General features: G+C 42.4%; 1 pseudogene across 2 annotated transcripts; it reads right to left on the reverse strand.

Moving 5' to 3' along the window:
• Positions 1-20,295: 20,295 nt before the first annotated feature.
• LOC147636509 (peroxidase P7 pseudogene) lies at positions 20,296-23,789 on the reverse strand (annotated as a pseudogene). Of its 2 annotated transcripts, XR_015266557.1 has the most exons (2): positions 22,505-23,783; positions 20,296-20,610 (listed from the first exon to the last, which is right to left on the reverse strand). The product of XR_015266557.1 is annotated as a peroxidase P7 pseudogene, transcript variant X2 (transcript). The 2 variants fall into 2 exon arrangements; XR_015266556.1 differs by lacking the exon at positions 20,296-20,610 and having other exon boundaries at positions 22,214-23,789.
• Between the last annotated feature and the right edge of the window lie 2,804 nt (positions 23,790-26,593).

Here is a 26,593-nt window from a genome sequence, read left to right on the forward strand (position 1 = left end):
AGAGAACCGTTTGGCACACCAAGTCTGGATGGGATATTCCTCAATGAAAATTGGGAATATGATCTACACACAGAGACTCTGACTGACCTATACACGGGTTACACATACCATGTAGGTTGGTTAGAAGTCATGGTGCCACTAATCTAGAGGAGCAACAACAAATGATATGTGAGGTTATTCATAGAATTATCCAATTTGAGAGGCAAAGTAGGGGAGTGAACCTAGTTTCCACTGGCCTTATGAAATTTTTGGATACGGGCAAGGCCAAACAACCAACCCTATCACAATTGGAGACTCCCTCTCGGTGAGTCCCATAGACCTTTTGTATGTTGTTTCGCCTGGAGTCTCAATGCAAGTTGAGCCCACGAGCAGTAACTTTAGCTTTCCAACCTTGGCTCAACTTTCCATTAGGGAATCCACAATGCCTACTCCAATGATGAGCATGACAAAAAGCGCACCTGTTACCACTGTAGTTAGTACGACACCGCTATTTAGTGGAACAGTTACCTACAACAGTGCGTGCCAGTGCCTATCGACCATATGTACCTATACTCATGCTCATGTAGCTCCTACACCTCTTAGTATGCCAATGGCGTATGCTCCACGACTGCCTTATCACAACCCTTATCCAAGAGGAGCTAGGCCTAGTGACATATCATATCCTACGTCAGCTGCCTACATACCAAGACCAACTCCTATCAAACCAGGCTATCCCAGAAGTGCCTCCACCAGCTATGCCTGCTCACCTAGGTGATCTCGCAGCGTTTGCCCAGACAATCGGATGATCTATTGTGGAAAACATGCGGGGCATGCCTAAGAGGAAACCTAGAAGCAAGGCAGTACAAGTTGCCAAGCTCACTCACAACTTTAGTGGTAACGAAGATGTTAGGAAGCACATTGAAGTCTTTGAACACGTGTGTGATTCCTCGGAAAAGCACAATGAGCTACATGTGTAAAGGCTTAGGCTTAACCTTGAGTGGGAAGACCGGAGATTGGTATCGAACCTTAAGGGTTGAAGAGTACACTCACTACCCCACTCTCAAGAGATTGGTCTTGAAGGAATACATACGTGAGGGTGTGCTTTGGGGAGTAGCATCTCAACTCCAAAAAGCTGAACGCGAGGAAGGGGAGTCAGTGAGAGACTTTATTAGTCGATTGAAACATCTAAATTCTCGCTGCACTCCCGATGAGCGCTTCAATAACAACCAACTGCTCGATAGATTCATCTGAGGATTGCGCCACGAGGACATATACAATGGCCTAGTCATTAGAGGTCTTACAACGTGGGAAGCAGTCACTGCCAATGCAATCGAGTTAGAATACAACTTGATGATTGCAGGTAAAAAAGTGTCTTCGGAGACAAAATCCGTTAGTTCGCAACTATCTGGGCACGAGCCAATGACGGTAAAACCTATTGCCAAGGAGTCCAAGATATCCGAAATGTCTGTGACCGACCTTCCTAAGGCTCTCCAAGAATACTTTAGGGGTAATCGAGCTCCTCAAAATAGCCATATGTACCCAAGAAGAGATTAACAATGGTGTTCGGTTTGCTTAGGACCACATAGCACAAGTGAATGTCCCACATTCAGAGTTAAATTCAATGGGAATTGCAATGCATGTGGTAAGTATCTAAGGATTGCCTGGTACTTAAGCGTATGTTGGCAAATCAGGCACCACTAGCCTGGTCAAACACACCTCAAGTACCCGTGCTAATGCCTGCACAACCTGTCGAGCAACCGTCATAGCACATAGTTCCAAGGAACCCGAATGTAGTCCAGTCTGTGCCGTTACCACCGCCAGTGCTAGGACCAAAACCTCCACATCCAAGGATTATCCCAATAAACCAGATGGGTTGTGAGTCACATAGTGCGTGTGGGGATTATGAAGAAGAGATAGACCCCACTGCTCCATATGGGATTCATACGTTTGAAATGACTCCCCAGTACTACATGGAGGATCATTTTGGGCAAGTCAAGCCTGTATATCAAGCGCCTGCTCTCGCCACAAGAGGGCAAAACCTTAATACCTTGGCGAGGAGACCACCTCTTCAATGCTACGATTGCGGTGGACCGCATCATGTAGCGGAGTGCCGTAATAGGCTACAGAAGATCGCTACGCAAATGCAACCAAATCAAGGGAGCACATTGGGAATGCCGGTACTTACATGTAATCATTGTGGCATAGATCATTTTATTGCTCAATGTCCACATAATCCTAGTGCACCCAAGATTACGCCATTGAATTTGGTTGAGGTTACCAACCAGGCATGAGGAACCACACCTGTTGTACCCGTGAATGTAGTTACACCGTCAATGCTTCAAAATCAAAACTACATTCTCAAGGAGAGGGATACTGCATCAATTGCTCGAGCCAAGAAAAAGAAAACGCGACGGAAGAGATCGCTTAATGCCACGAGCTCCAAGCCTAGTTCAAAGACTAATATAGGAACAGGAGACGACCCCGTGTATATGAATGATCCTGAAGATGATTCTGATTCAATAGAAACCATGGGGACCAAAGCCAGTACCTTAAGAGAGGAACCCACTCGGGAGCTCAACGAAGGGGAATCAAGCAAATACATAAATAAAGGGAAATAGAAGGAAACTTCCTCGGCCCCACAACCAAGTCAGTTAATGCCCTCTCGGCCACCCAAACTGACTGAGACTCCCCAAGACAAGCCATGTGGGCCAAAAACCCTCAAGAAAAAGATTGGAACTTACCCAAACCCAATTGAGGAGATTGAACAAGTGCAACACTTAAGGGGTTTGGTGGAAGAAACACAAAGAGAACTGGAGCCAAACCCAAGAAGAATCAAAATTCTAGACACAGTGTTTCCTACACAAGTTCAGCCTCACAGGAGCCATAAACCGTTAGCTATACCTAGTATCATTCGGGAAGAAAGTGAGGATAGGACATCAGGAAGTGGGCAAAAACCCTTCTTGCTGGAAAGAATGTTTAGTGAGGGAATGCCTGACCCCATCGAAGAGGAAGTGATTCCATCTTCACGTCAAGGGGCGATGTCTCGAAAAGTACCGTTGAATGTGTCCAAGCTAATGGATTTCATGTCCTCTGAAATCAGAACCATGATCATATCCAAGTTATACGGAGATCCTGAGCTATTCTGAGCTCTTGAGGCATTTCTCAATGAAGAACTTACGGCGGGGTTACCACAATTTGCAAATATGGATAGACCCGACACGCTTCAAGATGAAGGGGAACATTGGGATCTACAACCCAACCTAGATGAAGACTCGGTCGTTGAAATACCTATTAACAAGTTGGGATAGTACTTTGAAGGTGACGAATCTAATGCAACCCTCCCCATTACTACCAAAGGGATTAACTCTAAAGGGAATCCTTGATGGTGGTGCTGGAGTGAGTATTGTGACTAAAAACTGTTGGGAATCTATGGGAAGACCTCACCTTAAAGTCACAAACATAGTGGTTAAGATGGCAAACGGAACTATTGCTAAACCTATTGGGATGTTAAGGGACCTTAAGATCAAGGTTCTAGGATACAAGGTAAGACATACCTTCATTGTAATGGATTTCTCCAAGCATCCTATGTCATATCAAATGATCTTAGGATGTCCTTTCATGAGGGAAGCACAAATGGTGTATGACTGGTCGAAAAACCATGTCTACCTACAATTCCAGGACTCTGTCATTTGAGTTGATCTTGAGAATGGTCGTGCACATCCTTTAGGAAGCAAGATTATCATCGATAATCGATCGGATACCACTATTCACTCCACCCCATTAAGGTATTGCTATACATGCAAAAAAGAGATTGATGATGGGAAAGATTCTCCTTATATGGATGTCCTATCGGGTATGACTGAGTTGGATAACGTGGATTGGGTACACCTAGCGGCAACCATAGATACATGGGGAAATAGAGGCACAAGTTGGGTAACACCTGAGGGGCAAGATATGCCACCGTTAGTGCCAATAAACATGATAGGTGTTATGCACTTGACTCCATGGCGAGAAAGCGGCAAACTCCACTGACACTGAAAGTAGCGAAGACTCTGACCAATGCAACTCTGAGTATGAATCTCAAGAAGAAACTGACTCTGAGCCTGATGGGGGGGTGAATCAAATATTCACCCAAATGTGGAAGCAAGGTGCTCAAGGCCTAGGACAGTGACCTCCTACAGTTCACCTGAAAGTGAGGGGAACACAAGTGAAGATCGACCAAGTGAGTTCAAATTTGACAGAAACAAAAATCAAAAACTTGGTAAGAAGAAAACGAGACATAAGCGACAATGTTAGCAAGCTAATGTACGAACTGCAATAAACAAGGAGAGATCCACTGCAGAATGGCTTAGTTATGTAGGAGCTATTGATGCTATTAGCAGATAATTGGGGACCATATCTCCAAAGTGTCATGTGGTGTATTCCGCAACCTCATGATGTCGCCCAATTAGAAATCGAAGAGAAGCCGAAACTAAGTCATACTGCGAGAAGGCGGCAAAACCAAGAGTTAGCTCAGCAACAAAAGGAGGCGGAATTAAAAGAAAAAAGCCTGGCACAACAAGAACCAGTAGACTTACACCCTGCACCCGAGCATTTCAAATCATTTACCATAGGGGAACGTAAAGTGGTCTACACAAAAGCCCAACGAATGTCTACCAATGGGAGTAGCAGTGTCTACGATGGCCCTGCGGGGGTAGTTAAGGAGATAGACTTAGCAGATATGGGCGAGGAGTCAAAACCAGTTTTTATTGCTCAAGACCTCACGAAGATGGAGGAAGCTATGCTCAAGAAGCTTCTTAAGGAATTCAAAGACATATTTGCTTGGACATATCATGATATGCAGGGTGTTCCACCCTTGGTGGTGCAACACACGATTCCAATGATTAGCACTGCTAAACCAGTCCAGCAACCAGCAACGTCCCTACCCAATGAATCCTAAATATGCAAAGATTGTACAAGAGGAAATTGAAAAGCTTGTAAAATGTGGATTCATATACCCTATTGAGAACTCATAATGGGTTTCTCCACCAATAGTCATCGTACCAAAGAAGAATGGAAAACTCAGAGTGTGCGTTAATCTCAAAAAGGTTAATGCAGCTACCAGAAGGGATCATTACCCCCTTGCCGTATTCTGAACATGTGCTTGAAGGAGTTGCAGGCAAGGAGGCATATAGCTTTTTAGATGGGTACTCTGGTTACAATCAGATCACAATTGTAGTAGAGGACCAAGCTAAAACAGCATTTATCATGGAGTTTGGAGTGTTTGCCTTTCGCATCATGGCCTTTGGCTTGACCAATGCACCTGCAACATTCCAACGATTGATAAACACAGCCTTTAAGAAATATCTAAGGGACTTTTGTGAAGCTTTCTTAGATGATCTTTGTGTTCATTCCTCTTGGGACGAGCACTTGATATGTTTACGAAAAATATTTGAAAGGTGTAGATTATATCGCATCTCCTTGAATCCTTTCAAATGCCAATTCTGGGTTAAACACGGAGTTATCTTAGGGCATATAGTGTCCAAAAATGGGATTTCCACGGACGAGAGTAAAATCAAGGCCATTTTGGAATTGCCCCCACCCACCAACTATAAGGGAGTCCAATGCTTTATGGGCCATGTTGGTTATTATCGAAGGTTTATTCTATTCTTCGCCGAGATAGCTCGACCATTGTATAAGCTTCTCATCGAGTTTATTTGGACCGAAGATTGTGACTGTGCATATGAGCTATTAAAGAAGGCCTTGGCGAGTGCTCCAATCTTGCGAATGCCTAACTGGGATTTAATCTTCCATGTGCATATTGATGCATCAAACTTTGCTATTGGGTGTGTGTTAACTCAACCTGGAGAACACAAACTAGACTACCCCATTAGCTTTGCCAATCGCCAGTTGAACGATGCTGAGATGAACTACACCACTACGGAGCGAGAAGGGTTGCAGGCAATGATATATGCAGTAAGGAAATTTTGTTATTACCTTCTTGCCACCAAGTTTGTTTTCTATGTGGATCATCAAGCATTGTTGTATCTGGTAAACAAACCATGCTCCACAAGAAGAATCACACGATGGCTATTGATTCTTCTTGAGTTTGATTTCACTGTTGTTGTGAGACCTGGCAAAAAACATGTTATGGCTGATCATTCGTCTCGCATACCTAATGGTGAGGCTCTACGGGAGTTGATGAGATGACTTACCTAACACTTCCTTGTTCATGGTGGAGACAATGCCTGAATGGAGTGAGAAGATTGTTAACTTTTTGGTTAATAGCTTTCCACCCAAGGAGCTTCATAAAGATCTAGCTCGAAAGCTGATCAAAGAATGTGAACCCTATTGCCTGATAGCCGGGACTCTTTATAAAAGAGAAAAGGATGACGTTCTTAGGCGTTGTGCCTGAGAGGATGAGTATCTATATATTTTGCAAGAGGCACATATGGGCGTAGCCGGTGGTCACTTCTCAGGAGACTTAACTGCGTGAAAGATCTTACAATCAGGGTATTGGTGGCCCACTATGTTCCAAGATGCATCACTTTTTGTAAAGGGTTGCAATGAATGCCAACGATACAAGAAACCCCAGCGGCGAAAAAATCAGATGCCCCTACATCCAATCAAAGTAAACCAACCATTTGAAAAGTGGGGTTTAGACTTTGTAGGTCCAATTAGCCCAGTGGCACACAACACACAATCTCGCTATATTATTGTGGCCACTGACTATATGACTAAATGGGCTGAAGCAAAAGCGACACGTAAGGTAGATGCAAGGACAACAGCCAAGTTCCTCTTCGAAAATATAATCACACGCTTCGGTTGTCCTTTTGAACTTGTGAGCGACAATGGTACACATTTTATAAATGAAGTGATTAAGGAGCTCACAAAAAATTTCATGATATCCCATCATAAATCTACTCCTTACTATCCGCAAGCGAATGGCCAAGCCGAGAGTACCAACAAGACTTTAATCTCTGTTTTGACAAAGATAGTTGAAGCTCATCGCACAGATTGGGATCTAAAGCTTGCGACAGCTTTATGGGCCTATCGTACTGCGTACAAAGTGGCTATTAATTGCACACCATTCAAAATGGTATATGGCCAAGAAGCAGTCATGCCGTGGGAATTTGTCATTCCTAGTCTTCGTGTTGCTACTCAAAAGGGTTGGGATGGTAATCCCTTAGTAGCGCATCTATATATCCTTGAGCAGCTAAACAAAGAAAGACAATTGGCTGTGTACAATGCCCTTGTGGAGAAGGATAGAAGGAAAAAATGATTTGATCACCACCTAAAGGACAAGGACATCAAGGTTGGGGATAATGTCCTAATGTATGGAGTGCATAACGAAAAAAAGAAGCTCAAATATGCTGGTAAGGGACCGTATAGAGTATGTGAAATTACCCCGCAAGGTACCATCCGAGTGGAGACTCTTGATGGAGTTGAAACCATTGGATTCCTTAATGGGAGTAAATTCAAAAGATACTATGACCCCCTGAGCCAAGAGGAGTTACATGCAATCCATCACAAGAAGGCAACTAAAGAACAAGCTGAGCTTAAGAAGATACAAGCGAGAGTTGAAGCCAAAGAACATCAACAGTGTGCTAAACGACAACGAGAAGCTAACTTGGGGATTACACAAGCATTTTTTGAGGAGGCAGACGAGGATTCACTGGAATCTGACCCGCCTCTAAGTTACAAAGTCCTTACGGGGAGGTGCTGTATAATGCATTATTGGATACAAGAGCTCAACACAATTTGCTATCATATGGCGTGTGGTGTCAACTTGGAAAACCACCTTTATCCAAGAGTGCTATCCAAGTTAAAGGAATCAACAAGAAGAAAACCCATGTCTCAGGAATTCTGCACACTCCGGTTGCCTATGACAAGGGGACCATAATTCAAAGCTTTTTGGTTATGCCTGCTGGTACCATGGAAGGGACTGTAAACTTAGGGCACAAATGGATGTTGGCCACCAAGTGCAATATCGATTGGGCAACCAGACGAGTCACAACGCAAGAACCAACACTCAGTATGACCGCTCAAAATCTCGCTCCTAAGCCATCAACTCTGGACAAAATGCTGGATAACGAAAAATCACAAAGTCCACTGGCAAAACCATCTTTGATTGTTTGCCACCCCTCTAATGCTTCAACACCAAGAGTGGAAACAAACACTGTGGTCTCCAAGGCTCTGCTTACTATGCCAAAGAGTACATACAAATGGGTCCCAAAAGCTTCATTAACAGCTAGTTCCCCTGCTCAATCTCGTTCACATAGGAAGCCTCATAGAAGGAAAGCAGCTACCCACCCGAGAAAGGGCAATGTAACATCACGATGGATCCCTAAAAAATTATTAGTAGCCCAAGGGTATTATGAAGAGAATGACCAGATTTGGGTCCCTAAGCATAAGCTGAACCCCTCTACATCACTTGTAAAACCTTGCAAACAAAATGTTGCCACCCCAAAGACAATTCAAGACCGTGGTAAAGGAAAGGTAACAGAGTGCTCTGCACCACTTCTTCCAGAGCTAGTTTGGATTCCCAAACGATATCAATCAATACCACCTAGCTCAGGAAGGGGGGAGCCACATGAAGCTTCTAGCTCCTCATGCCAGGCACACATTGATATAAAAGTTTCTTCATGCTCTACACCTACTCTTGTCAACACCCAACAAGAGACCAATGAGTCTATGTCTCCCCTTGTAATAGTATCATCGGAAACAATTTCCTCCATTCGTTTATGGGAGCGTACACTACCATCTCTGCAATTTGATGTGGCCACAAGGGTCATAAAAAGCTATTTGCCCACATCACCTTCTATGACCCGCTGGACAAATTGGTTCCAAAAGGTTGCAACATCATTGCAGAAAATATGATCTACCCAAGGAAAGGGGGAGCATGTACTCACACTCGACATTCTATTACTTCCTCCTTAACCTTCTCCCCTGACCATATAATTGCCAAATTCAAGGGGATGTATATATATAGCTTCATACACAAAAAAGAAAAGAAAAACAAAAAATAGTAAAAAGAGCAAGAGCACATTAAGAGCAGAAATATCCATATACAATCAGGAACTAGATTGACCTGTCATAAACCTACTGATGCTATATCTGTGTTTGCAGATATGGCAAATGCACGAGCATCACACACTTCATCCACTCCCAGCTTTGGTGAAAGGTATCATTTGTACCTTTCTCAGATATTTCACATGTGCTATCCTGTAATTGAAACTGAATGGGATCATATAGATGTACTAGCTAGAGAGGAAAATTTTGAGGAATTAGAATGGCTAATTCGCCTATTGACCATGACTGACCCCTACTCCATAGAGGACATATCCCTGATAGCCCAATGCTTTCCTTTTCCACAAGATGACTATCCTCGCATGGTTACATTCTTGATGAGTTTATGTGGATGGAAAAATGAAAAGGAAATATCTGACAATGATGAATGGACAGATGAATCTCATGGAACTACCGAGGCTGACTTTATTTATGTGGATGATGCGGATAGAGGCTTAGCTTTAGGGCTAGAGCCAGGACTCTACAACATCATCTTACCATATCCTCAGTAGTAGTGTGGTGACTGATAGGTAGGTTAGTGCTTTCAAGTTGTTTCTAGTTTTGAGTCCTTAAACGAGTCTTTTATTTTTTCCATTGATGTGCCTCTCGAGGTATAGTGTTTGTTAGTTGGTTGTACAGGTTAAAAAGTTGAGATGGGTTTGCTTCCAAGGCCTGAGACTACCGCAATGCTCATTATAAATATCTACATCAAATTGCCAGCTTTCTCATCAAATCCAGGAGATCTCCAATTTACAGGTGTAATTCTTCCATGCCTACTATCTTTAATTTTTCCTGTTCAATTAAGTGCAAACTGTGAAGGCATGACCACATGGAACTTGTCAAAGCACTACTTAGTTTTTGAAGTTGCCTAACGTGCTAGTGTAAATCATTAATAAGTTTAACCTTATTGGATATATTCTTGAGAATGCATGAAGTCTTTAGTTAGCCTGGAATATGGTTGTCTTAAGTCTAGGGTTATAACCATCTTAATGTTTGAACACCTGGCTGTGTGTGTGTTGACCTCTAGGACATAGCTTTTACCCCTTGTCAAAAGGATGTAAGAACACATTTTAGTTCAGGAGCGAAGATCAAAAGAAATAATTTTTTTTAAAAAAAAAGCCTACAATAAATGGCAATGCAAGTCTATTATGTGCTCTAAAGTTGGCCTATCGCCTTATTGACACTTGGTAGGCGAGGAGTATTCTACTCCAAACGGATGCCTTGGTTGGTAGGGGGTAGCCTTGCCTAAGGTGAACTAATAGATTCCTGGATAATGCTTTGTGTTAAACATGGTACCAGGATCGATGTTAGTTTTGCCTTAGGGAGGTCGCCATTGTGTGTAAAAATTGTCACGTGCATAAAGAAATAAAGGCAAAAGGCTCCTGTAGCTCTGATGTTTCTTGTGTCCCTAGGCTCGTGGTATAAACTTGTTCTTAGAGTAAACACGTTGTGGTCATCTGTTTATTGATTAAGCTTGGATATTTTCCCTGACTTAGGTCAGTTATAAACCTTGATTAACCTTTGACACCTTGCTAACTCTTGATTTACTTTCAATAATTTTAAACTCGTGTTAATTTGCTACACTAGCTCATTCATGTTACCCCTTAAACTAAGTTCTCATAGCAACATCCATTGTGGTCTAACATGCTTGAATTTATTACAATTTATATCTTTTGAATTTCAGCACACTTTCACTCTACTTCCCTGTTTTGCAGACAGTCTACCACAACAAACCCTATCGAGCTTACCATGCCATAGATTCCGAGGACGGAATCTACATCAGGAAAGGGGGCATGTTAACCTATGTGACGGACATCCTAAACCTATGACGGACATTGAGACGTACTATGTTTTACGTCATGTAATTAATTTAAGTATTCTGAGTCATGGGCCGGGCTTGTTGGCACCATATGCAAAGGATAAAGGGATTGGGTGATCGCGCGGATGAGAGGCGCACCTTGAATATCAGGTTATGTGTCGGAGGATCCCACTATGTACAGGAAGGTTGTGGGGAGTTTGATCTATGTCATGTTGAGTAGGCTAGATTTGAGCTACACTGTCGGCTTAGACAGCCAGTTCATGCAAGTTCCGCGTACAGTGTGCGACGCACATTTTGATATTTGAGGGCCATTGTTGATTATGCATTGTTTTATGCAGCAGGTGTATCATTGGAGCTATATGGGTATACAGATGCAGATTGGGCAGGTAGCATCTCAGATAGGAGATGTACCAACAATGGATTTATGTTTTCATTGGGGAGTGCTGCTATGACATGGAGCAGCAAGAAGTAGCCCACAGTTGCCTTGTCGAGTACAGAGGTAGAGTATAGAGGAGCTGCAGTGGCAGCATGTGAGGTAGCTTGGTTACGTACGTTGCTTGCTGATTTGGGGTTGCCTGTGGAGAGAAAGATTATCATATATTGTGACAATCTTAGTAGTATACAGTTGGCCAAGAACCCAATTTTCATGCGCGGACAAAACACATTGAGGTGGATTACCACTTCATCAGGGAGAGAGTCTTAGTAGGCAACATCGACTTGGCCTACGTCAGCAAATAGGATCATATTGCTGACATCCTCACACGAAGGCCTTGGGAGCTAAGAAGCTCTGCAGATTTCGAGATATGCTTGGAGTTAATGAGCTGGAGTTGAGTTTGAGGGGGAGTGTTGAGATGTTAAGCTCAACATAAGCTGACACTCACGAGGTGCCTCCATGACCGTTTGGCATTTATATCACTGGCGCGTTTGGTAGCTGGCACCAACATATCTTCGCTAGAGATTCTACAACTAGACTACATTGACTAGTCCACATCTACCCACTCGTCTTAGCGTGTCACATTATAGACCGCTTGTCACACACTTTATTATGTGTGTTAGTCATTTTATCTTCTTTGTATACACTTTATTATGTGTGTTAGTCACTTTATCTTCTTTGTAGACCTCTTTTATTGTGTGAAGAAGAAGAATTTTCAGCCTCTCACCTTGTGTGTTGTCTTCTAGGGTTTGTGTCAGTGTGTGTGTGTGCTTGCAAGAGCTCAAGCTCTCTTCTCCCCTGCATCTTTTCACCTCACCTTGGCTAAATAAAAGGAGATACCCATCAAAAAAATCAATAAACGATGGACTAGAAAATAGGTACCTCACCCTAACTAAATAAAAAGGGATATCCATTAAAAAAACTAATTAAAAAATGTCAAAGGAAGCAGTTAAGAGAGTGGACAAAAGCACTGGAAATGGAGATAGAAAATGATATTTGCAAATCTAAGAAAAATACAGTTCTATATAGACCGATCATTCAAGATAATGCCTTATGACACTTATAAATTACTATGACTATAAAGAACCAATGCTCATTTTACAAAATAGTTTGAATGAAACATAATGACAAATGATGGAAACTTAATATGGATTACACATTGCAATCAAAACTCATAGTCGGCAAAGAGCACATCTCCCTACTTGAGGTTGTTGGATATGCTCCATCACATGAACACATAAACATCCCCTTGGTAGAGTTCAATTCAAAGGTCATTAAGGTATTAATATTGGCCCTTTTTACTCTTGTAACAAGGTCACAATCAACACGCCTACATACACCTTCTTCGGTGATATTCTTAGAGGCAAGAGGTGGAGATAATCAAGGAGTTAATGTAGGAGGGGATTATGGAGAAAGATTAGTACCTAAATCTCATGTACCCATAGCCTATTTAAGAGGCATCCAACTAATGGCATTAAGCGTCTCTATTGCCTATCTGTTGCAACATTATTATGATTGATGCAAATCACTATTATCAACCTCCTTAATTAACATTTGGTATCAAGAGCCAAGGTGCATCCTTACAATGTTGCAACCATTCAAAGTGCACTACTAAGGTGATCCTGATGTAACCGCATCATGCTGTGGTAACTCGAACTTCGTTGCTGTGGTGGCGATCCTATTGGTGACTCAACTCGAAGTTTGCTACTGTGGTGGCGATCATGCTGGCAAGTCAACTCGAAGTTCATTGTTGCTGTGGCGATGCTGCTGATAACTAAGGCATCAATTACTGTGGACGATCCTCCTTGTTAAATGGAGCTCAACTAGTTCTAAGTCGGACATTGATAACCTGCCTCGGTGATACCTTCCACACCTACACCACTGGCATGGTTGGTGAGATTATGGGTGATATACGGCCAGTGGGATGACAGGCTATGTGACACCATTTTGGATTACTAGAGACTGGCATAGTTATAGCGCGAGCTCATTTAGTCCGGTTCACATTATGGACCGACCCTTGTATGTTGTAGTAGTGATTACTTACCTATATAGTGTGTACTCTTATCTTTATGTTTTGTTGGTTGAGTAGAGAAGAAGAAGATAGAAGAAAATTCAAGTATCCATCTCTCTCTTGTGTCTTGCCCTCTCTTGTGTGTGTGTGTTTGCTTGCTAGGGTTTGAAGCTCTCCCTCTCCCCCACATTCTCTTTATGGTATCAAAGCCTGGTTCGTGTGAGAGCTAAGGAGGCAAGCAAGAGGCAAGAATAAGCAAGGAAGGAAGTGGTACTACACGGGTAAGAGCACCATCATCTCTTTCCCCTTTTTGGTTTAGGTACAACACCCCCTCAGTAGCTCTGGGATCTACACATCTTTGATTGAGGAGCTATCTTTGCAGGTGCAAAGCTATAAAGCAGGTATGTTGACCAATCGAACAACATTTTGTTAGCCAAATTCGCGTTCCAAGTGCGTTTTACGGGCCTTGTTTCATCACTGTGCAAGGTATTTTCAATAGTTTTCTGGATTTGGTGCTATTGCCTAAAGGCAAGAAAGCTATTGGGTGTATAAGGTGAAACATAACAATGATGGTAGCATAAGTAGGTACAACGCTAGATTGGTAGCTAAAGGATATGCGCAGACACATGGGATTGATTGTGAGGAGACATTTACCCCAGTTGTAGAGATGGTAACTGTGAGAGTTGTAATTGTAGTGGCTACAGCGAAAGGCTAGTTTTTACATCAAATGGATGTCAAAAATGCATTCTTGCATGGTGACTTGCAAGAAGAGGTGTATATGGACCAGCCACCAGGTTTTGAGTATATAGGTCGCCCCCCCAGAGGATGTGTGTAAGCTTCGTAAGGCCTTGTAGCAAGCTCCGTGACCATGGCACGATAAGATTGTTGAGTATCTTATCACTATTGGTTTTCATATGGCAGATGCAGATCACTCTTTATATGTGCGCAGGAGTGATAAGGATATTGTGATCATCACCATTTATGTAGATGACCATATTATTGGGGGTGACAACTTGGAAGAGATTGAGCATGTGAAAAGTCTTCTCAAAAGGAAGTTTGAGATGAAGGATTTGGGAGATCTGTGCTACTTTTTGGGAATTGAGGTCATTCACACACATAAGGGTATTTGGTTGTACTACAAAGATAGTATGCATTGGAGATGTTTTCAAAGTATGGGATGGCTGATTGTAAGCCAATCTCAGTATGATTAGATCAAAATGGCAAGCTTAGTGCAGATGCAAGTTATGTGTCGGCGGAGGATCCCACTATGTACAGAAAGGTTATGGGGAGTTTTATCTATATCACGACCAGTAGGCTAGATTTGCGCTACAGTGTCGGCTTAGACAGCCAGTTCATGCAAGTTCCACGCATAGTGTGTGACGCACATTTTGGTATTTGAGGGCCATTGTTGATTATGCAATGTTTTATGCAGCAGGTGTATCATTGGAGCTATATGGGTACACAAATGCAGATTGGGCAGGTAGCATCTCAGACAGGAGATGTACCAATGGATTTATGTTTTCATTGGGGAGTGCTGCTATGACATGGAGCAGCAAGAAGCAGCCCACAGTTGCCTTGTCGAGTACAGAGGTAGAGTATAGAGGAGCTGCAGTGGCAGCATGTGAGGTAGCTTGGTTATGTAAGTTGCTTGCTGATTTGGGGTTGCATGTGGAGAGAAAGATTGTCATATATTGTGACAATCTTAGTAGTATACAATTGGCCAAGAACCCAATTTTCATGCACGAACGAAACACATTGAGGTGGATTACCACTTTATCAGGGAGAGAGTCTTAGCAGAGGGAACATCGGCTTGGCCTACGTCAGCACACAGGATCATATTGCTGACATCCTCACACGAAGGCCTTGGGAGCTAAGAAGCTCCGCAGATTTCGAGATATGCTTAGAGTTAATGAGCTGGAGTTGAGTTTGAGGTGGAGTGTTGAGATGTCAAGCTCAACATGAGCTGACACTCACAAGGTGCCTCCATGACCATTTGGCATTTATAGCACTGGCACATTTGGTAGCTGGCACCGACATATCTTCGCTAGAGATTCTACAACTAGACTACACTGACTAGTCCACATCTACCCACTCGTCTTAGCGTGTTCACATTATGGACCACTTGTATACACTTTATTATGTGTGTTAGTCACTTTATCTTCTTTGTAGACCTCTTTTATTGTGTGAAGAAGAAGAATTTTCAGCCTCTCACCTTGTGTGTTGTCTTCTAACGGTTTGTGTCAGTGTGTGTGTGTGTGCTTGCAAGAGCTCAAGCTATCTTCTCCCCTGCATCTTTTCACCTCACCCTGGCTCAATAAAAGGAGATACCCATCAGAAAAATCAATAAACGATGGACTAGAAAATAGGTACCTCACCCTAACTAAATAAAAAGGGATATCCATAAAAAAAAACTAATTAAAAATGTCAAAGGAAGTAGTCAAAAGAGTGGACAAAAGAGCTTGAAATGGAGAAAAGAATAAAGGAGACTTAGAAGAAGAAAGTAGAGGGATGGAGACTGGTGAAGGAGAGTCTACAAGGAAGCCAATACTGATTATATAAATGGTTCTCTAATCACTAGCTTTCTCGAAACATCTCAGGATGGGTGGGCTCCAGTGGGGGAAAACCTTGTCGATGGTGCCCTGAGATCACCAATGATCGGAATATCGATAATTAGGACACTCACATAGGCATGGCTCAACACTGCATCTGCGTATTCACTAAGGGCCTATTTACATGAAAAATATTTGAAAACATTATCTATAGAATATATGCACGCACGTTCCAATCTACACATGCCACGTTCCATTATACAAATGTATGTTCTCATCAATGCATGCACACTCCCATGTTTCATTTGTGCATGTACGTTCACTTTTGTGCTTAGACATACAAATGCATGTACGCTCTATGTACACATGTTCCTAAGATTGGTATGTGAATGCATATACACTCTATGTATGCATGTTCTTAAGATTGGCCTATGAACATATGTACCAACCTACATAGATACATTCCCAAGAAAAAGCCATATAAACAAAATTCCTCCGTCTTATTTTCCACTATTCACTCTCCAGCTAGGTAGACTCTTGCAAATTGTAACTTGAAATCCTCCTAGTATCCCAGCCCTATGTCTCCCCCAATGGAGCCCCACCAATGTGATCACGGTAGCTACATCAAGGGCATCAGAGACCTCCTCAGACACACAGTGCTGCTCACACCAGCCACCAAGAAGAGGAAGGCCACAAGGTCCCCAAACTCTTGGAGTATTAGGTGAATATAGCCACCGATTTCTCCCATCTCGAGTGGATCTACTCCAAGAAGTCGAAGGCAACTTGATCCACAACAAGATCCGGTCATCAAGAAGAAATTGGAGCATAAGCTCATCATCTATCACACATAGGATTGCTACCAGGTCACCAAACAGCCAAAGATCATGGAGCACATGGATTGAATCAAACTCGGTAGGTAAGCCAATATTGATTATATAAATGGATATAGCCACCAATTTCTCCCCTCTCTCGGAGTGGATCTACTCCAAGAAGTCGAAGGCAACTTGATCGACAACAAGATCCGGTCCGAGAAGAAATTGGAGCATAAGCTCATCATCTATCACACATAGGATTGCTACTAGGTCACCAAACAGCCAAAGATCATGGAGCACATGGATAGAATTAGACTAGCTAGGCTAGTAGCTCTTCCAACTTGAGGGCCATACCTTAGCACATGCTCTAGATTTATTTCTTCTTGTCACACATATCTCATCTCAGTACTAGCACATCCAAAGATTCGACAGGAGATGACTTGACATTGGCCCTATAAGAAACTAAGTGGAGCATGGGGGGTGGCCATAGACATCATGAGAGGCCTAGTCAGCAAGGGGTGAAGTGGGAAGACATTTTTAAACTTGCTCTCCCCATCCCAGAGCTTCCCCAATCACACACAAACTCATGGGTAAAAAACCTGTGTGGCGGTGACCCGAGCTTCTCTAGGCCAATTATGGGAAGGAGTACTGCTATGCTCCTAGGAATCCCTATTTGTTTCCCAACAATAAAACAAAGATGGGCCTACTATTGGAAGGAGTATTGCTATGCTCCACGGTATCCCTATTTATTTCCCCAATTGAACGAAGATGGGCCTAGGACCTCTTCGAGCAAGGACACCCAAAGCTGTAGTTTAATTTTCCCTGGATATCTCTCGCTTCTCTAGGCCAGTATTGCTATGCTCCCAGGTATACCTATTTATTTCCCAACTTGAACGAAGATGGGCCTAGGACGTGTTTGAGAAAGAGCTAGAGAAAAACCCAAAGCTATGTGGTTGTGACCCTACCTTCTCTAGGCAAAGCATTGGAAGGTGTACTGCTATGCTCCCAAGTATCCCTATTTATTTCCCATTCAAACAAAGATGGGCCTAGTATTGGAAGGAGTAGTGCTATGCTCCTAGGTATTCCTATTTTTTTTCCCAATCAAATGAAGATGGTCCTCAGACCTCTTAGAGCAAGAGAGCCCAAGGTTGTAGTTTAATTTACCCTGGATATCTCCACCTTCTTGAGGCCAAGTATTGGAAGGAGTACTGCTATGCTCCCAAGTATCCCTATTTATTACCCTGGATATCTCCACCTTCTCTAGGCCAATTATTGGAAGGAGTACTGCTATGCTCCCAAGTATCCCTATTTATTTCCTAACTTGAAAAGAGGTGGACCTAGGAACTCTTCAAGAAAGAGCTAGAGAAAAACTCAAAGCTGTAGTACAATTTCCACTAGATATCTCCACCTTAACCACTCGTCCTTCTCCATGAAGAATGGATGCTTTGCACAATGCAAAAACTCATCCAAGTGATGAGGTGTCCGACATGGTCATTACTATTTGCTTTTTTTAGCTCATCATTGTCCTCTTGGTGGAGTTTCCAAAAAGTATTTCAAGCAAGATTATGGAGACCCCTAGAGTCTTAAGACATACATAGAAGTTCCCATAAGAATGTGATGCTTGTCAAAGATTGGGCCAACCTAGCATTGCATAATCGAATATGCCACATAATCTAATATGCCACATAATCTAATATTTCCCCCATTGAATCGTAGTGGGGTCTTGATTCTGTAGGACCATTCAAACTTTGTGCTCACACCACGGTGGCAATAATTATATTCTAGTGGCAATAGATTATTATACCAAGTGGGTTGAGGCTTAGGCTTTAAGTGATAATAAAGCCACTTTAGCTGTGCCAAATTTTTGTATGAGTTGATTTATGACTAGATTCATTGTCTAATTAATCAAGGAAGTCATTATTAATAAAGTCATGAAGAGCTTGACTCAACATTATAACAAAGTCATGAAGAGCTTGACTTAACATTATATGAAGTCATGAAGTGGTTGACTCAACATTATATGATTATTCATTTACAAAATTAGAATGTATCCATAAGTAAATGGCCAGTCTGAATACTGCAACAAAATTTTGAAAAAAAAATCTAAAAAAGGAAATCAATGAAAATAGGACAGATTCGCAAGTGAAACTTTGTTCGGATCTATATGGGCACTCCAAAGTGCTTAGAATTCAGCCAAACGGGACACAATAGGGTACACACCTTTTCAGTGGCATACAATCTCTAAGTAAAGGCTCCCATGTAATTTTTGGTTCCCAATTTATGGTAGAAATTTCAACCAGATTATCTATAGAGGATTCTGAGGAGCACTGAATTCAACAATTACATGCTCTTATTGAAAATCAGATCGGGCATTGTCTACCATCGTCTCAAAAGTTTTTTGTGGATTGGAATGTAAAGTTTGGATTTTCAAAGTTAGTAATGCAGTTCTTTAGTTTAATTTTGGGATGGATCCACATCTAGGAAAGTTGAGGTGGATGTGGGATTATTGTTTCTAGTGGACTTGGAACATGAAGTTTTGAACTTAATACTTAGGATGATGTCAACCTAGCTAAAGTTGTGCATGGTTTTAGATTGAAATCTTATTTTGAAATATAATTGAAAGTGTTTCCTCATATGTTATTTTTATCAAATTTTTGCATGATGAGTTCTTTATCACGTGTCACCGCACATGCTTTGAATTTCGGAAAGAGTAACTTGAATGTAATTATTAATCAAGGAGGAAATTTTCATTGGTTGTTTTTGTCACAAGGTCATCTCGATTTGTGATTGTCTTAACTGTGGTGATAATGATTGTGGGTGTAAAGTGATTTCCCATTGCAACACTCGTTTATGCTTTACTTTTGCTCCATTTTCAATTTTTTTAACGAAATAATTACCCATAGGACTACTTAATTGTCAAAAAAATCCATGGGTATATTTATGTTTGCAAATGAGGTTACTTGGGACAAAATTATGTACACTGAGCTAGCACGCTTAGATAAAGAACCTAAACCCTAGCTCATGCAAAACAGAAACTACCCATATTTGCAGTATCCAGGTATTCTAGCAAGCCCAAGCACAGTACGTCCTCTGACTTTTGCTTTAGGACAGTAGGATATGCCGCACTTCGCTAAGAAAATAAGGAATGATAGCACACTAGAAATAGTGAAGTTGAGAGAGCAGCTGCAAAAACAACAAGGATAGCAGAGGTAGTAGAACTAATCTATTCAAAAGAGATTGGAGCATGCGTTACAAATGTTTCATGAAAAGATTACATGTATGCCTATTCATCAAAAGAGATTGGAGCATGCATTACAAAAGTTTCATAAGAAGATTACGTGTGTGTAAAGAGAATGCCTTAAGGACTTGCACATGAAGAATTGAGTTGATGTGTTGAGGCCTCGTTCACAACATGAAGTCGTGAGATGAGGGTAGCATGAAGTCCTCATGAAGTCGTGAGATGAGGGTAGCATGAAGTCCTCACGAGGATTCGATATATCTCCTTTTGAGCTTGGGGAAGTCAATAGTCACACGAACCCATATATCAAGGTGAGAGAAAAGGTGTTTAGTGTTGTGCATGGTAGTGAGCAGCATAATGGTACATTTCTTTATGCCAAAACGATGAAGGTCACGAGGTGACGACATTTTTTTTAAATAAAAATTTAAGGAGTTTTGTATTATTAGTATCGATAAGATACAGCAAGCACTTCTTGGGTGTATAGGAAGGAATGTATACGCTATGGCACGTCATTAGAAGTTGTGTCCTGAATGCCATATGGGAAAACAGGAATGCGGCAAGAGCCCATCAAGGCGCTGGTAGGATCATTTCTAGCTCAAGACAATTTGTGAAAGAGCTCCCTTTAGAAGCTTAGAAGCTAGCCACAGATATTGGTAGTAAGATAAGATCAGTCACTGCTAAACTTCTTGGTAAGAAGCTAAGTAAACTGAAGATGTAACCCCTGGTGTCTGTCGACATTCTCTTGATGCGTGATGATTCCCATTGAACCATAGTGGGATCTTGATTTTGTAGAACCATTCAAACTTCGTGCTCACACCAAGGTGGCAATAATTATATTCTAGTGGCAATAGATTATTATACCAAGTGGGTTGAGGCTTAGGCTTTAAGTGATAATAAAGCCACTTTAGCTATGCCAAATTTTTGTATGAGTTGATTTATGACTAGATTCATTGTCTGATTAATCAAGGAAGTCATTTTTATAATAAATTTATGAAGAACTTGACTCAACATCATAACAAAGTCATGAAGAGCTTGACCTAACACATTATATCAAGTCATGAAGTGATTGACTCAACATTATATGATTATTCATTTACAAAATTACAATGTATCCACAAGTAAATGGCCAGTCTGAATACTACAACAAAATTTTGAAAAAAAAATCTAAAAAGGGAAATCAATGAAAATAGGACAGATTCGGAAGTGAAACTTCGTTCGAATCTATATGGGCACTCCAAAGTGCTTAGATTCATAGCCAAACGGGACACAATAGGGTACACACCTTTTTAGCGGCATACAATCTCTAAGTAAAGGCTCCCATGTAATTTGTGGTTCCCAATTTATGGTAGAAATTTCAACCAGATTATCTATAGAGGATTCTGAGGAGCACTGAATGCAACAATTACACGCTCTTATATTGAAAATCAGATCTGGCATTGTCTACCATCATCTCAAAAGTTTTGTGGATTGGAATGTAAAGTTTGGATTTTCAAAGTTAGTAATGCAGTTCTTTAGTTTAATTTCGGGATGGATCCACATCTAGGAAAGTTGAGGTGGATGTGGGATTATTGTTTCTAGTGGACTTGGAACATGAAGTTTTGAACTTAATACTTAGGATGATGTCAACCTAGCTAAAGTTGTGCATGGTTTTAGATTGAAATCTTATTTTGAAATATAATTGAAAGTGTTTCCTCATATGTTATTTTTATCAAATTTTTGCATGATGAGTTCTTTATCACGTGTCACCACACATGCTTTGAATTGCAGAAAGAGTAACTTGAATGTAATTATTAATCAAGGAGGAAATTTTCATTGGTTGTTTTTGTCACAAGGTCATCTCGATTTGTGATTGTCTTAACTGTGGTGATTATGATTGTGGGTGTAAAGTGATTTCCCATTGCAACACTCGTTTATGCTTTACTTTTGCTCCATTTTCAATTTTTTAAACGAAATGATTACCCATAGGACTACTTAATTGTCAAAAAAATCCATGGGTATATTTCTGTTTGCAAATGAGGTTACTTGGGACAAAATTATGTACACTGAGCTAGCTAGCACGCTTAGATAAAGAACCTAAACCCTAGCTCATGCAAAACAGAAACTACCCATATTTGCAGTATCCAGGTATTCTAGCAAGCCCAAGCACAGTACGTCCTCTGACTTTTGCTTTAGGACAGTAGGATATGCCGCACTTCGCTAAGAAAATAAGGAATGATAGCACACTAGAAATAGTGAAGTTGAGAGAGCAGCTGCAAAAACAACAAGGATAGCAGAGGTAGTAGAACTAATCTATTCAAAAGAGACTGGAGCATGCGTTACAAATGTTTCATGAAAAGATTACATGTATGCCTATTCATCAAAAGAGATTGGAGCATGCATTACAAAAGTTTCATAAGAAGATTACGTGTGTGTAAAGAGAATGCCTTAAGGACTTGTACATGAGTGAAAGAGCTCCCTTTAGAAGCTTAGAAGCTACCCACAGATATTGGTAGTAAGATAAGATCAGTCACTGCTAAACTTCTTGGTAAGAAGCTAAGTAAACTGAAGATGTAACCCCTGGTGTCGACATTCTCTTGATGCGTGATGATTAATGGGTAAGAAGCTAAGTAAACTGCCTGGTGTCGACATTCTCTTGATGCGTGATGATTAATGGGGAAGGTTTGTTTGCATATAAAGGTGCAAACGGAGGTACGGTTGAAGCGGCTCGGCGCCTCCCCATGGGAACCTGAGGCTAGAGCCTGAGCTCCCATTCCATGTTTCCCTTTGGAACCTTAGGCTAAACGAGGATTAGCACTAGCGGTTGACCGCCCCGCATTGCGTGCGGACCTGGCCTTGAGATCCCGTGAGGGTTGCGATGTTGCCCATCTTGATCATGGCTGCTGCAAAGTCCCGAAAGAAGGTGGCCTGGTTGTCGGCGTAGCCGGCGACCTGGTCGTGGGTGGCTCCGGGCGTGGAGTAGAGCACCTCGTCGGAGTGGAGCAGGCCCCGGCCCTTGAGGAGGTTGGTGTAGTAGCGGTTGTCGAAGAGGGTGGGCGTGCCCACGTCCAAGTTGACGAAGGCGCTGGAGGCAGAAGGGCACTGGAGGAGCAAGGAGTCACGGTAGGACGAGGCCAGGGCCGTGGGGTCGTCGACGGTAGTGGGCGGCTGCAAGCGGGAGCTGAAGGTGGCGCAGTTGGCCTTGCCGATGGTGTGGCCTCCGGACAAGGCCACCATGTCGCTGGCGGAGAGGCCCACGGCGGCGAAGTTGGCTACCAGATCGCTGACGTTGAAGTTGAAGCCGGGGAGGAACTGGTTGGCGAGGGAGCGGTTGGCGGAGAGCCCGTCGCGCCGTCCCAGCAGCACGCGGTAGAAGGGGCCGCCACTCACAAGGACGGAGTCGCGGGCGGCCATGGCCAGCACGTCCGCACAGGAGACCACTCCCGGACACTGGCGCTCCAGCGCGGCCTTGATGTCGTCCACCACGTGGAAGCCCCGGAGGGAGTTGTTGTTCGGGCGGGCCTCCTGCTCCCCCTCCAGGACGCCCGGGATGCTCTTGAGCAGCAGCGAGCCGTCGCAACCCTGCACGAAGCAGTCATGGAAGTGGAGGCGCAGCAGCGAGCCCGCCATGCGCGCCTCTGTGGCCACCGCATTTTGCACCACCTCTCTCACAATCGACTCCGCGTTGGGACAGCTGCGATCGTAAAAGGCAACGCTTAGACCTAGTGGTACTGCCGGGCCCCTTAATCCATGCGCCGCGGCGCTCACGAGCGACCAGCTGCAAACTAGTGTGAGGATGAGGCTCGCTGAGTGCAGCATATTCTTGAAGCAAAGGAAGAAGAAAGAGGAACTGATCCGTGAGTGGGCTGCTGGTGGAGAATGACACAGATTTACACACTTGGGCAGAAGAGTTAGAAGGAGATCCGACGTAAAAGCGGACCCCGAGTCTCTTCCCTTTATACCTTCACCCCTCATGAGCGGCATGCATGCACCATGTATGATGTGGTGGAAGTGGTCATAGTAGCGCGTGCGTGTACTCCATCCACCTCAGCCAGAGAGACCGCTTCCAACTTCCACGCAGCCATATATATATATATATTATATATATGCCGTCCACATCCAAGCAAGCCTTGACGTTAGCAAACGGCGAAGACTCGTCCATTGACAAATTCGCAGCTCGAGGCTAAAAGGTATTTAACAAAAAGCGGAAGCTTTTTTTTTGGGGGGGGGGGGGGGGGGGGGGGGGGTGGGGGGGACCATTCCCACTCCTCGATCCAAGGCGTCGTATTTTCTTTGAAAGATCTCTCTTACCCTGTGCACTTAATTAATGTAAAAATTTTGAAGCTATGTAATTATTGTAGAGAGAAAAAATGTGTAAAGCGTATTTTGCATTTATAGGTGAACAAACTCTTCTCAAAGCTTTAACAATAATTTCTTTTAGTTGGAAAACATTAAGAATAATTAAGAAATATCAGGGTCCGCATGTTCGAGAAAATTAAATAAGGCCTTGAGGGCCTATGTGCACATGTTGTGAGTGGACCCCAGTATTATTAAGGTAAAAATTTAAAGATAAGTGAATTTTGAAAAATGGAGGCCAAAAATAGATTGAGTACGTGCCATTTTCCCTGTCTCGTGAGTATTGAGCCAAAAATAGTAAGGCTTTCCTTGTTAAATAAAGTGATTAACCCTGTGTAGGTGTTGTGTGTGCACCATTATTAAATTAAATTTGGCAAAGGAGGGTAAAATGACTAAGGCTGACAAAACCAAGGGTGGAATTGGGTAGGTCGTAAGCCATTTGTGGGATGTGGGAAGTGTGGAACTGGGCAAAACTGGATGGCGTGGTCTCCCCTATTAGTTAACTTTGCTAAAACTTAAAGGCACATGCATATCTGAAGGCTCACTCTAGCCCACAATTTAACTAATGCATGGCCCACAAAAATCTTGATGAGTAAACTGAGCCGTGAGGAGTGCCTAGAATTCACTTTAGTTTAGTGTAGTTTTATGGTAGGCTAACCATACACTTGGCAAAGGTAGTTGGGCATGTAAAACCTACACACTTGATAGCTCCTAGTTCAGCCCTACAACCATGCCTGAAATTTGCAACCCTGCCTTGGGCTTCAAACTTTACGGAATTGATTGCATTCCCCCCCACATAAAGAATCCACATGTCTCTCTCAAACTAGGGATATTCTTGCAGCCACTAAGTTCTCCTCTTTCTCTCCCATATGGCATTTTATGTTGGAAAGAATCCCCACTTGATTAAGTATTCCCATAATATCCTATTTCCACTTGTCAATGATGATGAAGAGACAATAGCTTTATTACTAAATAGTATGCTTGAAGAATATGACAATATTGTAACTACACCTCTGAATGTTTTGTATCTAGAAGTTCAAGATGTGGAGTCCTCTCTTATGGGAGGATATAAAAAGAAGCACCTATGACATGAAGCCTATGAGGTGGATCAAGCATATCTCACTCAAAAGAAGAATGGAGAACCTCCTCAATGTAATCATTATGGTAGGATTGGCCATCTCACAACGAATTGTTATCACAAGGATAAACCAAATCTCCAATGCACAGCATTTGGAAAGCTAGGACATCTTGTAGAAAAATGCTATAACAACAAGGATGAAGAAAGCATTGCTAGCACCTCTACACTTCAAGCAAACAGTGCACTATGAAACCATGTAAACGCCTCTTATGATGATGACCATGTAGCCCTCAAAGGGGAGATTGATGGGAGTGTTGGGTCCCCATGCCCAACTCATGATAGTGCACATGAGGCACTATGTTTCATGTAGTTATGATGGGGCTTTGGAGGGATATGCTATGCTTAGAAAATACCTAGGACTCATGCATTTTTATTTCATGTAGATCTATGCTCATAGGAGCTATGTTCAATGTATAGATCAAGGAGGGTGTTGGATATGCTCCATCACATGAACATATAAACATCCCCTTGGTAGAGTTCAAATTCAAAGGTCATTACGGTATTAATATTGGCCCTTTTCACTCTTGTAAAACAAGGTCTCAAAGCAACCATAATCAACATGCCTACATCAACCTTCTTTGGAGATATCGTTCGAGAGGAAAAAGGTGGAGATAATCATGGAGGTAATGTAGGAGGGGATTATGGAGAAAGATTAGTACCTAATCACCAATTAATCTCATGTACCGAGAGACTATTTAAGAGGCATCGAACTAATGGAATCAAGCGTCTCTATTTTTTATCATTTGCAGTGTTATTATCATTAATGCTAATCACTATTATCAACCTTGGAGAAAGATTAGCACCTAATCTCCAATTAATCTCATATACACGGAGCCTATTTAAGCGGCATCGAACTAATGGAATCAAGCATCTCTAAGGGTGTGTACACACTAAAGTGGTGTGTACACACTAAAGTGGTGTGTAAACACTAAAGGTGTGTACACCACCCTCTTATTAAGAGAGTGACGTGTAAACACTATACGTGTGTACACCCTCTTATTAAGAGAACATAAAATTTGAAGGGTTGGCCACAACTTGCAAGGCATTCTCACACAATAGCAACAACATGGGAAGGCTGCAAGCGAAAGTGCATGCAAGCAAGGTGGTTGGTTATGAACAAAGAGGGTGGTTTTGTTAAAGGGCTAGCTGACTGCAAGTACAAGAAGGCATCACATGGTGCAAGGTATCATGCACAACAACAAATTGTATGGGAGAGTAAACAAAGCAAGGCGGG

The sequence above is a fragment of the Cibotium barometz genome, chromosome 8 (genome assembly GCF_041138505.1).
Source record: "Cibotium barometz isolate CiBa-2024 chromosome 8, ASM4113850v1, whole genome shotgun sequence".
In the NCBI taxonomy this organism is placed as follows: domain Eukaryota; kingdom Viridiplantae; phylum Streptophyta; class Polypodiopsida; order Cyatheales; family Cibotiaceae; genus Cibotium; species Cibotium barometz.